Raw genomic sequence first — 16741 nt, 5'->3', positions numbered from 1 at the left:
GAAATGATCCTAACTAACATGCTGAGATGGAGGATTGAGGATTGCAGAAAAAAGATCAAATAAGCAAAAGTCGGGAGGCAGGAAAACTCAGGGTCTATTCAAGCAAAAAGGAGTAGCCCATTTGGTTGCAATCCAGCAGATATGCCAGGAGAGACCTGGAAAGCGGGGATATCATAGACCAGCCTTGAGGGTCAAGCCAAAGAGCATGTCAGATATGCTGAAGTTTTCCAAACAGGGGAGAACTTGATGAGAGTTGCACATTAAAAATTATTCTGGGGGTGCTTGGGTAGCACAGGTTAAGGGTCTAATTCTTGGTTTAAGCTCAGGTCCTGATCTCAGGGTCATAAGATTGAACCCCACCTCAGTCTCCATACTCAGCACTGAGTCTGCTTGGGATTTTCTTTTTCTCTCCCCTGCCCCTTCCCCCAGAACAAATACATCTTTTTTAAAAATGAGAAATTTAAAAAAAAGTCACTCTGGCAGTAGTGTATAAGGTGTTGGGAAGAGAAAAAGAGACTGGGGGCAGGAAAAGGAGCTACAACCAAACCAAAGCCGCTGGGCAAGTAAGGGTGGAAAAGGCTGTGAGAAATCTCTGTGGAGCAGAATGTAGGTGCTCTGCTGGTGATGGAACACCCATAGCAAGAAGGGCAGCACACATATTAACAATGAGAAGCAGCACTGAGAGGCCAACTGGGATCCTCGATGTCACCAAAAACCACCTTTGTATCCAGCTTGGTTCATGACCTAACCTCTCTAAGTCTACAACCTTATTTGTAATGAGGGAAAAGTAACTTTACAGCAGGGGGCAACGGGTGCTGTTGTGAGGAGTACCTGAGTGAGCATGTAAGATGTCTCCTTGAGAGTGGTTCTTATACTTTGGCTTCCCTCTCTCCTGTGCCCTTTACTCAGAATACTGAGCATGGTCCAGTAAAAATGACATCACCCAGAAACATGTTAGAAATGTAGACCCTCAATCTGCACTCTAACCTACTGAATCAGAATTTGAATTTTGACACAATCCCGAGAGTGTTCAACGTACGTTAACGTTTGAAAAGCATTACCCTCTGTAGTCCTTCTGAAATGCTCCCCATCCAGGACCCCCAGCTTCTCTTTGATTCTTTAACCTTGACTCCCATTCTTTCTTCCACTTCCCATCCTCCAAGAAGAAATGGAAGAAAGAGAGGAAAAAAATGAAAGGGAAAAAATACAGCAGAGCCTAAAAGAATGTCCTATGACTACAACATAACAACACTAATTTTTTTTCTTTTGTTAGAACTGTCACTACAAGACATTTTAAAAACAGTTCTAAACAGTTTCAAAAATGTTTGAAGAAAAATGACTTTCAAAGACAAATTCAGTTGGCACTTTTTCTGCTGTTTGTGGGGAGTGGGGGCTGTCTCATTACTTTATTGGCACACCTATAGTCAAGCTTTCAGAATGACTGATAGAAGAAAAAGGCAGTGCTCTAGTGACAGTAGTAATCCAATTTTAAAAGGCAACAAGCAGGACCTGTGGCTGAGAGAGGAATCTTTGATTTTGTGGATTAAGGATCAAACTCGGTCCTGAATGTCTAGGCGTTTGGCCACCATTCAAACCAAAGCTTTTAGGCTCTTGACATTGTAAAGCAACAAGATGGTAAAGGATCAAAAATGGAGAACTCTCCACAAGAAAGAGCTAGGTCCACCTCTGCCAACATGGGTTTTCTTTACATAACATCCACAAGCACAGGGAAGCTCCTAAGTTGATGAGCCAATAGTTCAAGGTAGCAAAAGCAGACATTCTGATTCTAAGAGAGAGGACAGTACCATGATCTCTAAGGCCCATGCTTACAAAAGTACATTCATGATGAGAAAATGAGAGCCACAAAATAAACAGTCCTGGATCAACATCTCAGAAATCCATCCAATGTGAACCCAGACCTCCCCACCAGAACAGTCCTCAACATACTTTTCAAACTCTGCCTTGGAATATCTTCTTGAATCTCCCAACCCTGATATGAATCTGCAACTGACAGAACATTGCCTGATTTTATTTCAGTATGGATAAGTAAGGAATGGATACTTATTCAGTATGAATAAGTAAGGAATAATAAATTCAATATGGATAAATAAGGAACATGGATAAGTCATGAATAAATAAGGAATATATGGATTTGAAAGTATATGCAGGTGGTTGGGTAAACTATCACAGTTAAGGTAATTTCACATTATTACTGAAAGCACCATTGTGATAAGGAACAAAAGACCTGGATGTTGATACTCTTTCTCACTTCCTAGCTGAGTTCTTAAGTAAGTTAAAAGCTAGATTTTAGGTCCCCATGATGTTGTCAATAGTGATAATTAATTTCCAATTATTGAGTAATTACTCTCTACTACAGACTGTTCTTAAAAATGTTACTGTTAAGAATGGTAGATAATTCCCATCTTACAGATGTTGAAACTGAGGCAGAGAGAGGTTAATATCTTGTCAAAAGATACACAACTGATAAAGGATGAACCTGAGTTTCATATTTATATATTTCGGTCTTCAAAGTCCTCTATTTACTCATTCACATTGCCTCATATTGCCTCTACCTTATTGTTCCTTAGTTTCCTCATTTGTGAAATGAAGACCTTAACCAAATGATCTTTCATGTCCTTTTCTACCCTGATTATCTTTGAATTTCTGTGACCTTAGGTTACTCAATTTATGTAATGTAGAGCATTGTGATGGTCAATTTTATGTGTCTATGTGGCTAGGCTATGGTGTCCAGCTGTTTGGTTAAAACTAGGTGATACTGTGAAGATATTTTTTAGATGTGATTAACTTAACAATCAGTTGCCTTTAAGTAAAGATTATCCTCAACAATGTGAGTGGGTCTTATTCATTCAGTTGAAGGCCTTAAAAGAAAAACTGCAGTTCCAGAGGCAAAAAGTAATTTTGCCTCAAGATTGCAACATAGATAACCTGCTTGAGTGTCCAGCCTTCCAACCTATCCTACTATTGGACACAAAATGGCAAAATCTACTACCCTAATATTGGACACAAAATGGCAAAATCAATTCTTACCTGAGTTTCCAGTATACCAGCCTTCCCAGCAGATTTCAGACTTGTCAGCCCCCTCAGGGGAGTTTATGAGGCAGCTGCTTAAAAAACTGTGAGAAATAAATTCCAATTGTTTATAAGCCACCCAGTCTGTGATCTTCTGTTGTAATAACCTAAACAAAGATAAGGAACAAAAAAATCCTAAAAACAATGAACAAAATGTCAACAATAAGTCCTTCTATATCAACAATTACTTTAAATATAAATGGATTGAATTCCATAATCAAAAGACACAGAATGACTGAATGAATTTTTTAAGAAAAGATCTAATTATGTGGTGTCAACTAGGACTCATTCTAGATTTAAGGACACACACAAGCTGATAACGAAAGGGTGGAGAAACGTGTTCTATTTGAATGGTAACCAAAAGAGAGCAAGAATAGCCATACATACTTACATCAGGAAAAAAAAAAGAATTTTCTGGTTTGTTTGTTTTTTTATTTTTTAAGATTTAATTTATTTATTTGACAGACAGAGATCACAAGTAGGCAGAGAGGCAGACAGAGAGAGAAGGAAGCAGGCTCCCTGCTGAGCAGAACATCAGGGCTTGATCCCAGGACCCTGGAATCATGGCCTGAGCTAAAGGCAGAGGCTTTAACCCACTGAGCCACCCAGGTGCCCCTCTGTTTTATTTTTGACAAAAACTGTCAAAAGAGACAAAGATAAGACATTATGTATTATTATATATAATAAAAAGGTCAGTTCACAAGAATATAACAATTATATATACACCCAACATCAGAGGTATATATAACTAGATACATAAAGCAAACATTGACAGAATTGAAGAGAGAAATAAAGAGCAACACAATAATAGTAGGAAATGTCAATACTCCACTTTCAATAACGGATAGACTATCAAATAGAAGATCAAAAAGGAAGCAGACAACTTGGACAACACTAAAGGCTAAGTGGACCTCATAGACATATAAAGGACATTTCACTCAACAGCAACAGAATATACATTTTTTAAGCACACATGGAACATTTCCAGGATAGGTTACATTTTAGGTCACAACACACAAAATAACTCTTAACAAATTTAAGGCGGCTGAAATCATACCAAGCATCTTTTCTAGCCACTGTGCAATGAAACTAAAAATTAATAACAAGGAAAACTGAAAAATTTGCAATATGTGGAAATTAAACAACACACTATTGCACAACCAATAAGATAAAGAAGAAATCAAAAGGGAAGTTAGAACAAATCTTGAGAAAAATGAAAACAAAAATATAGCATACCCACATGTATGGAATGCAGAGAAAGCAGTACTAAAAGAGAAGTGTATAGTGACAAGGCCTACGTTTAAAACAAAAAAAGAACCCAAGTGAAACCCAACTTTACAACTCAAAGAATTAAAAAAAGAAGTACAAACTAAACCCAAAGTTAGCAGAAGGAAGATAATACTAAAGATTACAGCAGAAATAGAGAACAGAAATATAATTTAAGAAGTCAACAAAACTAAGTTATTGTTTTTTTAAAAGAAGATCAACAAAATTGATAAAACTTTAGCTAGACTGAGAAAAAGAGAAAAGACTCAAACAAATAAAAAAGATATTAAACAGAAGATAGTAATAACTAACACCACAGAAATAAAGAGGATCATGGGACAATTATAAACACTTATAAACCAACAAACTGGAAAACTTTGAAAAAATGGATAAATTCCTAGAAACATACCACTTAGTAAGACTGACTCAGGCAGAAATAGAAAATCTAAACAGACCCATAACTAGTAAGGAGATTGAATTAGTAATCAAACCCTTCCAATAAAGAAAAGCCCAAGACCAGATTACTTCACTGGTAAATTTTTACCAAACAGTTAAATAATTAATACCAGTTCTTCTCAAACTCTTCTAAAAAATTAAGAACTCATTTTATAAGGCCAGCACTACCCTAATACCAAAGCCAGAAAAAGACACTATTAAGAAAACTACAGGTCAATATCCCTGATGAATATAGGAGACTGTATATATATATATATATATATATATATATTTGGTTTGTTAGTATTTTGTTGAGGATTGATATATATCAATTCAACCAAATTCAACACAACTTAAAAAAAAATTCATGCACCATGATGAAGTAGGATTTATCCCTGGGATGTAAATATAGTTCAACATATGAAAAATCAATTAATGTGATACATCATATTAAGAGAACAAAGAATAAAAATCACATAAAATCAAAGAATAGAAATTTATATGTTAATAGATGCAGAAAAGCAACTATCAAAATGTTGAGCACCCTTTTATCATAAAAACATTCAATAAACAAGAATAGAGGGAACATACCTCAACATAATAAAAGGTATGTATGAAGAGTACATAGCTAACATCCTCCTCAACAGTGAAAAACTGAAAGTTTTCCTCTGAGATGAAAAATAAGAAAAGGATGCCCACTCTCATTGCTTTTATTCACTTTTAAAGTACTCAAAGTTCTAGCCAGAGCAAAGAGGCAAGAAAACAATGTCATCCAAATCAGAAAGGAGTAAAATTATCTCTGTTTGCAGATGATATGATCTTATATGCAAAGACAAAACAAAGCAAAAAACCCTAAAGATTCCACATACAGAAAGGTAGAACTAATAAATGAATTCAGCAAAGTTGTAAGCTACAAAATTAACAAATATCAGTTGTATTTTATACACTAACAGTGAACAATCCAAAAGGAAATTAAGAAGACAATTCCATTTGCACTAGCATCAAAGGAAGAAATACTTAGGATTAAACTTAACCAATCAGGTGAAAGACCTGTACACTACAATCTATCTGTGAAACATTGTGAAAGAAATTACATAAGACATAAAATAAATGTGAAGATATTCCATATTTGTAGATTGAAAGACTTAAAGTTGTTAAAATGTCCATACTACCCAGTATGGTTTACAGATTCAATGCAATCTCTATCCAAACCCCAATGGTATTTTTTTTTCAGAAATGGAAAAAATAAAAATCCAAAAATTCGCATGGAACCACAAAGGCCACCAAATGGCTAAAACAATCCTGAGAAAGAACAAAGTTAAACGTCTCACACTTCCTCATTTCTAAACATACTGCAAAGCTACAGTAAAATTAAAACACTATGACAATAACGTAAAGGCAGATATATAGACCAATGGAACAGAATAAAAAGCCCAGAAAAAAACCCCTACCCATACCTTAACTGATCTTTAATAAGAGTGCCAAGAATTCACAATTGAGAAGGCATAATTTGAATTTAAATAAAAATAAGTTTAAAAAGAGAATGCATAATCTTGTCAATAAAACAAGAGATGTTGAGAAAATTGTGTATCCACACGCAAAAGAATGAAACTGAACCCTTTTTCTGTACACACAAATCAATTAAAAAATTGATTAAAGACTTAACTGCAAGGCCTGAAACTGTGAAACTCAAAGAAGAAAGCTTAGGGGAAAAAACTCTGTGACATTGATCTTGGCAATGATTTATTGGATATAACATCAAAAGCATAGGCAACATAAGCAAAAATAAATAAATAGGACTATCTCAAATGAAAAATCTCTGTATACAGTGAGGAAAACAACTGGTAGAGTAAAAAGGCAACTTATGGAACGGGAGAAAATAATTACAAAGTGTATATATCATAAGAATTTAGTATCCAAAATATTCAGAAAATGCCCACAATTCAATAGTAAAAAACAAATAACCTAACTTAAAAATGGACAAAAGATTGAAATAGAGATTTCCCCAAAGAAGAGCTACAGATGGCCAACAGATAAATGAAAAGAAGCTCGCTAATCATAAGAGAAATGTAAATCAAACCCACAGTGAACTATGACCTTATACCTATTAGAATGGCCATATAAAAATAAATAAATAGAAAATAACAGTGTTGGTGAGGATTTGGAGAGATTGGAACCCTAACATTATTAGTGGGAGTGTAAACGGCTCAGCCACTATGGAGGATAGTAAGGAGGTTCTTTAAAAAATTAAAAACAGAATGACTATATGATGCAGTGATCCCACTTCTGAGTATTTATCTAAAAATTGCAATCAGAATCTCCAAGAGATATATGTAACCCCATGTTTATTACAACACTTTGCAATAGCTAAGACATGGAAGCAACCTTATACTCACTGACTAATGAATGAATAATGTGATTTATACATACAATGGAACATTATTCAGGCTTTAAAAAGTAAGGAAATATGTTCATATACTACAACATGGATGAACCTTGAGGACATTATGCCAATTAAAATAAGCAAGTTCCAAAAGGATAAATACTGCATGATTCCGTTTATATGTAAGTAGTCAAACTCATCAAAGCAGAAAGTAGAATGGTGATTACCAGGGGCTAGGAGGAGAGTTAAATGGAGAGTCGCTGTTGAATGGGTATAAAGTTTATCACGTAAGATGAAAACATTCTAGTGACCAATATTTATAGTTACCAATATTGCGATGTACACTTATAAATTTGTAAGGAGACTGGTGTCATGCTTTTTACTATTTTTTTAAGTAGATATATTAAATTGGAAGTGAAATCAAATTAGTAGAAAGATTGATAAGAACCATAATTTTTGCTTCTAGACTTATGGCTGTACACAGTCGAAACTGTTTTTTATTTTGTTTTTCAAAATATATTCCACAGGGGTGCCTGGGTGGCTCAGTGACTTAAACCTCTGCCTTCGGCTCAGGTCATAATCTCAGGGTTCTGGGATCGAGCCCCACATCAGGCTCTCTGCTCAGCAGGGAGCCTGCTTTCCCCTCTTTCTCTGCCTGCCTCTCTGCCTACTTGTGATCTCTGACAAATGAATAAATAAAATCTTTTTTTAAAAAAGCAAAAACAAAAAACAAAATATATTCCACAATTTTTCATGGTAACTTCCTCCATTATCCTTAGGAAATTTTTCTTTAAGGTACTCCTAACTCTAAAATGAGATATAGCATTTGTTTCTTGTCCTAAGTTTAAAATTGTTGACTTGGTACTTGGCCATGCCCGGAGGATTCATCATGTATCTTTTCTTCCCTGTACTATAAAATTTGTTAAATGGCTCTCAGACTTTATCATGCTATAAACTACTAAAATTCCTTGGTATTGACCAGCAGATTGATGATCCTTAAACTTCATTATAAAACAACCAATTCAGTCAGAGAGGTAGTTATCTCCTCAGGTTTTATTCTCTTAGCTATACTTTCTATTTTGTTACCTAGCCCTTGCCTTTCAAAAGTCCTGAAATTCTGTTTATTTTACCTGCGATATCCACACATGCTACTTATATTTATATTTAAATTAATTAAAATTATATAAAATTGAAAATTCACTTTCCATGGTCACACTAGCTATGTTTCATGGACGCAGCAGCCACATTCAGTGGCTACTGAATTGACTCAATTCAGTGACTACTGAATTGAGCAGTGCAGATATAGATCACCTTTGGTGACTGCAGAAAGTTCTATTGGACAGGACTATTCCAGATCCTCCCATCACCCTCCAAAGCTCCACCCCTAGTTGGCATATTAGCAGAACTCTGAGCTTCTAAATAAACTTTACTTTGTCTCATCTGAAGAGTGAGAATAACAATTTTCTGACTCAAGAAAGAGGACTGAGCCAGATTTTCTTTGAGGTTCCTTACTAGTATGATAGCTTCGTTTCTGTAAATCCACTAAGACTTGACACTTGATCAGGAAGATAACTCCATTATAATAATGTTTCTCTGGAAAAAAATCAAGTTTGAATTACATCATCTCAGCTCACAGCCTCTTTGCCAAGAATATAACCTACTTAAGTGTAGGAACTGCATTCCAACTTCACAAATTCCTTACTGGATCCAACATGGCAGGTGGTACTTAAACTCTATTTTTTCACACCCCAAGAGGCCTTGAAAACACTGTGATAAGAGAACCAACCTCTCTATGAAGGGTCACAATGTCCCTGTAAGAAGACATCTGGGAAGCAGAAAATTTACTTAAAAATGCAAAATACATAGTCCTGTAAGTAATTAATTAGGGAACATAAGTTGTATTTGAACTAAAACGGAACCTTTGATTATACTTAATGTCTGGTGGATGATTAATGTATAATGTGTTTGCTGTCTACTAAACAAGGGATTTGTCTTTTCTTTACCATCTGAAAAATCTTGTTTGAAACACTTAGTTTCAGAGATGTGATCATTTCTTTGGCACCTACTGGACTGTTAAATTGAATTCATGCTGTCCTTCCACATTTCCCAACCTACTCAGGAAGTATGAAAATGGGAACTGATGAGCAAAGCCTGGACATGTTTCCACATCCACTGTGTTAATGTTTATTAATGCAAGTCAGCCTGCACACAGATCTACCACCTGGACCAAGATAAATGGTGAACAGTATACCTTGTTGCTTGGGTAACTTCCCTTCCACGTCTTAAACAGAAGACATCTAACTTGAGTTGTTATTCACTTTCATTACAAACCTTATTGAGATCATCATTTTATATCATAAACCTTTGTCTTAAAAAAGATTTGATTTATTTGAGATAGTGAGAGAGAGAGAGAGAATGTGTGTGTGTGTATGTGTGCACATGCACATGAGTGGGAGGGTGCAGAGGGAGAAGGAGAGGCAGGCTCTCCACTGATCAGGAAGCCCAGCAGGGGGCTCGATCCCAGGACCCTGGGATCATGACTTGAGCCAAAGGCAGATGCTTAACTGAGCCACTGAGGCCCCCATCATAAACCGTTTTATATCAGAAACCCAGATATTTTTGATAGCAATTCTCAATATAAGCTATAGTAAAAAAAAAAAAAAAAAAAGGTTATCAGATCACCCCCTTCCCCACTTCAAGAATCCATATTTTTCTAGATTTTCCTAAGCAGGGTAAATGAATTGGGGAATGATTGGGTGATTTTCCCCTAAACTTCCTGGTCTTCTTTTGTGCCAATTCAACTTTGTTTTGTTTTGTTATTCTTGGCTTTTCGCCTCATGAGGAACCAGAAGTTTATAAGCAGATCTAGGAACCAGTCATTTTCATCCCAGAACTCATCAACCCCCAGAAGACAAAAGCAAAATTGCATGAATACATGCATTTTTTTCTTAGCAGAAGGTTAACAGCTTTCATGAGATTTTGAAATGAATCCACGATCCAGAAGAGATTAAAAAGTCCCAATTTCAATGGACTTGGAATGTAATCAAGTCACCAATGACATATTGCTTCTGCCATGAGAAAGGGTCAATGATAGGGAGCAACACAGTGTCCACGGATCTATAAAGAGAAGAACTTAAACGTGTAGGTCAGGAGCCCCTGTCTTATCCCAAACTTCCAATACTTGAGATATGTTCAGTAAGCATGGATGAAAGACTTTAAGCACTGATAATATGTCAGAAAGCTAATTATAATAGCACCCACCCTAATTTTTTGCACATCTACATTCATAACAATTGACTCATGTTCTTCCATTCGATATCAGTTCTTTAGATGGGTATGATATACCCCAGTATAAGATGAGAAAACTGAGGCTCAAATTGGCTAAATAATGTGTTCAAGATAACAAAGTTGACACACGACGTACAAAAATTAGAGCCCAGTTCACTCCTGGTTCCACGTTCCACTCAGCTTCCACGTTAATACGCCCAGCTAGGAATGTCCTTCCAGACCATAGGCCTGGATCTTCAAATCTCCAGTCATCCCAACTAGAACTGGAAAAGTGGCACATCTCATGATTTTTCAGGCAGGGCAAAATAAGGCTAATTTTAGAAGTCTAATGAGAAAGGATTAAGATACTTTCTGTTAGACAGTCAACACCAGTGCCTCTCATTAGCAACAATAAAAAAAAAAAAAAACCAGCTTGTATGGTCGGCAAAGGAAGCAGCCTCAGCTTTCTTTTGTGAGTCTCAGCTGGGTTGCCCCTTTAAGAAGCTTAGCCCACATAGTTACATTCATAGATCCTCTAAATCAAAACCTTTTTAAAAAAACACCCATGAGTGATCCCTAACTACCAAGGAGTAAGACATATCCTTTCAGGAAAGAACACTGAGGAGGTTTATCTGAACGCCAGTGAGGTTCAGCTGTTCAAGAGAAAGCCACCCAGAGAAGTGATTTTATATAATCTGTGAATTCTATCCCATGCCAGCAAACTTTTATTGACACCTGTTCTATGCAGGAATTGTGCAAAATGCTGCCGAAGAGGCAGAAATGTATAGGATGAGATTGCTGTCCACTGCGGGTTCATAGTTCATTCGGAGACACAGGTACACACCCCATACACTAAGAGTCTGGCAGATAAGTAGGTCATGAAATCAATTTTCAGCCAAAATGCAAGAGGAGAGCAGGACAGGGAAAAAATGTCAGGGAAAGTCTGAAAGTGTGGGCTCTTTGGATTAATAAAGGCAAGTAAGAAATTGATAGGTACTAACATCTCAAAAGCATAGAAGAAGGTGCGCATGTATCCAGAAAAACAATAATAGCCTTAGGAGGCCAGAGAGTAGAGTGGCTCTGGAGAGTCCAGAGAACACAGGACAGTTGGCCTGGGAAGAAGGTTGGAAGCTAAGTAAGTGGGCACTGCAACCCTTGTCAAACCCATCCTGTAGACCCACACTACTCAGACTGTGGTCAAAGAAAAGCAGCCTCAGGAACACCTGGAAAGCTGTTAGGCATGCAAAGGCCCAGACCCCACCCTAGGCCAATAGCATCACAATCTGCATTTTTACCTGATCACTAGGTGATTCATAGATGCATTATGTTTTGAGAAAGACCGCTAAAAACAATGGGAGCCACTGAAGGTTTCTAGGGGAGAGGAGTGATCTGACCTTAGCTGTGCTTGGGAAATGCACCTTTGTAAAGCCTCATGGGGGACACACAAAACGGCCATTCAATAGACAGCTTTTCCCTGACCACATTCTTTGCAAAAAGATGAACAGTTGTCTTCTGGGATGATGATTATTACATGATATTCCTGTAGCCAGAGTTTCATCACATTTGACTGTAAGATAATGCAGATATTAATTTTTTAATGTAATTTATTCTCTGGTTGAGAAGATGAAGAAGAGAAACCTGGTTGTTGCTGAAAGAAAAATATATTTTTCACTTTAATTCTTTGTCTGGAATCTATGTAACCGTTCTGTTTAATTTTAGATGGTTCAAATTTTTTAATGCTACTTGAAATCTGAGAGCCAAGGATCCTCCAATATGAGATAAAATTAATCCGGCAGGCCCAGAGCCCCAATTCTAGAATAGTCTATGGCAACACTTATACCCTCCTCCATCCCCAAACACCCATTTTGAGATAGCCGGGCTCATTTTCTTCATTTCCTGCCCAGACAGCTGTGGAGGGTTGTAATTCTTTGTTAAACAGCTGCAGCATTTCTCCTTAGAAAAGGATACATCTTGTCAAGGATGTGGTTATTCTCAAAATTTTTAACTTATTTTTTAAACAGTGATGCACCCACCAGATACAGAAATAGCTTAGCTTTAGAAACCTTAGAGCAAGGCCATAGCTAACATGTGCATCCCCACTTAGAGGTCAGCACAATGAACGCCCTCGCTGGGTTGCTTGTAATCTCCACTGCTTCAGCAAATAGTCCAACCCACTCCTGTTGGAAAATCCTCTGGACTTTTGAAAGTAACTCCTTACTAGCTGAGTAAACCGTAACCATCTACAAGCAGATAAGAAAATGCCACACATCTAGAAGGTGAGGAGTAGCCAATTTTAACCCTCAATTATCCCCCACACACACATCCACAAAACAGCCCTGCTCTCTTCTGATCTTTACTATGAAACTGCAGAGAGGAGAGAAAAAGCTAAAAGAAGATAAAATCTCCCCTTCGTGTGTGTGCACGTGCGCACACTTACATGCGCCCATGGGGAGTCATGTAGGAGGGAGACAGGCAACCACATAAAAATTGAAAATTACCTCAGATGACAGTAAAGGAGACAGGGCTTGGAAGACTGCAGGGAGCAGAGATGATTAGAGTGAGTAGGCACGTCGGTTGAGGGCTAAGAGGTTAGAATACTTAGATTATTTGGGAAATGTTGGACATTAGGTCAAGGGAGGTTTGTTACTATGCCATGTCCTATAATTTAGATATCACAAATCACAAATAGCACAGATGCAAGGGAAGCTTTTCTCCTCCTAAATGACTTCTTCTACTTTCACAATAATATCTTACTTGGTTCTATTTTAATTTTTCTAAGGCTCCTTAGACTTGGCAAAAGGGATCCAGAGGCAATTAAAACTCCCTCTAGTTAACTTCTGTGAAATTGGTATTTAATAGCTTTTGGGGTATTTCTCCAAATACAAATTCCATTTGCCCCATTTCTATTTCATTTCTATTTGCCCCATTCCTAGTAATCATTAAATTTTGTTTGACAAGGAATGCCACAAGTTAAAGTTATTTCCTAACTTTGTAAAATCAGTCATAAGCTCTATCCCTTGAGGTGGAGAGGAGACAGTCTTTGATCGTTGGCACAGCCTGAAAGTGCACAGAGACCACGCAGCAAAGTGAAGCTGGTCTGAAGCTGTCGACAAACCACTCTGGGTGCCCACTGCACCCAGAGTGCCTTTGCTAGGCAGAGCCTAGAAGAAGATAAATAAGGCATGAACCCTGTCTCCCACAACTTACATATTATGAGAAAGATAAATAGGGATAAGGGTACTTGTAATACAGGTTTATCGGTATAACAGGGGTAGCTTTTCCTGACCAGTTGGAGGGGAAATCTCTCCAAAAGTTCATTGTTCTTCAAAGTCCATTCTGATGGAGGCTTTGGGTATTGTAGATGCTCAGGCAGTTTAACACAGCTCTGAGAGCTTGATTAACAAGTTTGAAGTCATGGTCGTGTATAAGATGAGTTATTCCAGTACCACTTGTCAAATTCAGCAAAGGTTAAAACCTTTAGTTAGGGTGACTCCTGCAGCCCTGGAGAAAGTTCACATGTAACCAGTATGGGGTAGGCAGTCTGTGGTTGGTTTACTGGGAAAAGCTAGTTAGGGGGTACATCACCACCAAGCAGCTTAGAATGAACAAGACTCCAGAGCTAGACTGCCTGGGTTTAAATCCTGGCTCTTCTGTTTCCTAGATATTTGACCTTAGGCTCAATCTCTCTCTGTAAGTTTCTTCATCTGGGAAATGGGAATAATAAAAAACACTCCCTACTTCATAGGGTTGTTATGAGAAGTCAATAAATCGATGTATGTATAGTCTTTAGGACGGTGCTTGGCCCTTAGAAAGTGCTTTGAAAGGGCTATATTAAATAAAAGTCAGTATCATGACCTCCACTTAATGTCTATCAAGATAGGGTAGCTGAGCCATAATTTGTTCCAGATAACATCTGCTTTTTCTATGGATGAGATGACCTTTCTATGAGGGAAATGAACCATCTGTCTCAAGTAGCCTCCTGCTCTATCAAAAAAGTTCCCCTCAGTTTATATTCAAATATAATAGCTCCGTGGTCCCTTTTCCCCCAATTACAGCATAATGAATGGGATACATTTTCCGAAGAGACTCTTGCTATGGTGGGGCTCATCATCTCCCCCCTTCTCTAAATTCAACCAGAAGAGGCAGTCCCGTATTAAGGGAATAGAGATCCCAAGATCTGATAGCAAATTAGCATTAAACTCTAGTCATATCCTTTTTTAAAAACTTATTTTATTTAAATTCACTTAATTAACGTAGAGTGTATCATTAGTTTCAGAGGGAGAGCTCAGTGATCCAACCCTTTCATAGAACACCCAGTGCTCATCACGTCCCGTGCCCTCCTTAATGCCCATCACCCGCTTACCTCATTCCCCCATCCACCTCCCCTCCAGTGACCCTCAGATTGTTTCCTATAGTTAGGAGTCTCTTATGGTTTGTCTCCCTCTCTGATTTCATCTTATTTTATTTTTCCCTCCCTTCCCCTATGCTCCTCTGTTTTGTTTCTTAAATTCCACATATGAGTGAAACCATAGGATAATCGTCTTTCTCTGATTGCCTGGTCATATCCTTTTATATGGCCCTCTCTTAAATGCAACTGCATTGATTGGCTTTGTGTTATCTCCAACTATAAAACTATAAAACCTTCATCTCTAGGCAATTAATTAAAAAATAAAAATAAAAATTACACTTAGGCATACACATTACACCTGTACTGACAGACTTCTACAAAACTAATTTCTCCATCCTGTTCTCAGGGGTCTCTACCAAAGCAGCAGCCACATGGAAACTATTTATAAGCTGCACAGGGCAAGTAAATGCCAGGAAGCAAAATTGGCTGCCTTTAAGATTTTACACAGACATGCCAAGTCCCAGAGCTCTTTCTTTTTCAAAATTTTAATAATTGGTCACTTTCTTCAGCTGTGACCAAAAAAAAAAAAGAAAGAAAAAGAAAAAAAGAAAAGAAAAAGAAAAAGCTTCCTAGGAGGAATTAAGATTGTATTATGCTCCTTTGTCAGGCAGTTTAATAAGTATCCCACTGAGAGGGTCAGTAGCCCCAAGCCCCTCCCAGTCTCAATGCAGATTAAAAAGTCCACTGATGGGCGCCTGAGTCCCTGACCTGCACGTTAACACTCCCTGTTTTTCCAGACAGCCATTCTCCTGAGTGCAGGCTGACAATCATGTCAAGAAGGGCTAGGACCTGACCACCAGCCTCATTTTCAATTGTGAGTAAAATTGGGATTTGAAGCCAGGTCTCTGAAGATCAGGCGCAATGACATGAACTTGGTCCCCTAATAAATCACAGCTGAAGTTAGTGTTCAGGAGAGCAAATGCTGTATGATGCTGCTGGCAAGATGAATTCCATTACAATCTCACTTGTCCCCTTTTGCCTTGGCTTAAAACTTTCAAAGAAGTTTAATCAGACTTCCCCAAACTCCATGTTTATCCTTTGTTTAAAAGCAATTTTTTGTTCTTTTGGGAAATCAATGTCCGGGTGGCCTCAGGGGAAAAATTATTTATTTTGTATTTATTCTGAGGGCTGTTGGACTTTCACAGGAGCAGAGTTGAGAGCAAAAATCACATGTGGATCGAGGAATTCTGAGGGAAGAAGAACAAAAATTACATAGCAAGCCATTCTTGAAAGAGCAAAAAAATTACATATCAAGTCATTTTTGAAGTATTTTAAACATTTTATGTTTTCTATCTGGAAACACTGAAAATAAATAATAATACCTGAAAATTATGATGTACCTTCTGAATTCAGCTTCAGTGGAACAGGTGATACTTAAGAAAGCATCACCAGTAAATATCAAAACATCACAGAAATATTGATGTTTTACCTCTATGCTCTTCTTAGCAATTTTTAAGTGGGCCAAATGGTATAAACTCAGCATTTAAACCTACGAAGTACAAATATATTTTTTTCTGATTCTTAACGCCAAGATGTGTACTCACAAAGAAAAATCAATTTGTCAACCTTGCGTGTACATGACATTTTTCATTTCCTCACTTGCTGAGGAGAAACAGACAATGTGTGCTTCTGAATGAAATGACATTTAAAGAATTGTGACTTTTTTTTCTTTTCATTTACTACTTTAGTCACATTTGTAATTTTAAATACTACATGAATAAGCCTTCCCTACATATTTGAAATCAAACCAGTAAAATTCCTTGCAAGGAAGTGAAATTTTCACCTACTCAACGTACCCTTTTATGTCTGTTGTCAAAATGATACATTTAATGGCATCAAAAGGCTGAGCAAGTAGAAAATGCAGGGTCTTTGGGCAGTATTTTACAAATTTA

General features: G+C 37.3%; 1 long non-coding RNA gene across 1 annotated transcript in view; it reads right to left on the bottom strand.

The window, feature by feature from the left end:
• Nucleotides 1-3061: 3061 nt before the first annotated feature.
• LOC131813920 (uncharacterized) overlaps nt 3062-16741 on the bottom strand; it is a 52829-nt gene continuing 39149 nt past the window's right edge. Inside the window, exon 3 of the long non-coding RNA XR_009347039.1 lies at nt 3062-3197. This is a non-coding gene — a long non-coding RNA (uncharacterized LOC131813920). The remainder of the gene's footprint in view (nt 3198-16741) is intronic.

The sequence above is a fragment of the Mustela lutreola genome, chromosome 13, assembly GCF_030435805.1.
Source record: "Mustela lutreola isolate mMusLut2 chromosome 13, mMusLut2.pri, whole genome shotgun sequence".
Lineage (NCBI taxonomy): Eukaryota > Metazoa > Chordata > Mammalia > Carnivora > Mustelidae > Mustela > Mustela lutreola.
The sequence above is the reverse complement of the archived record's forward strand: the minus strand, read 5'-3'. Positions and strand labels throughout refer to the sequence as shown.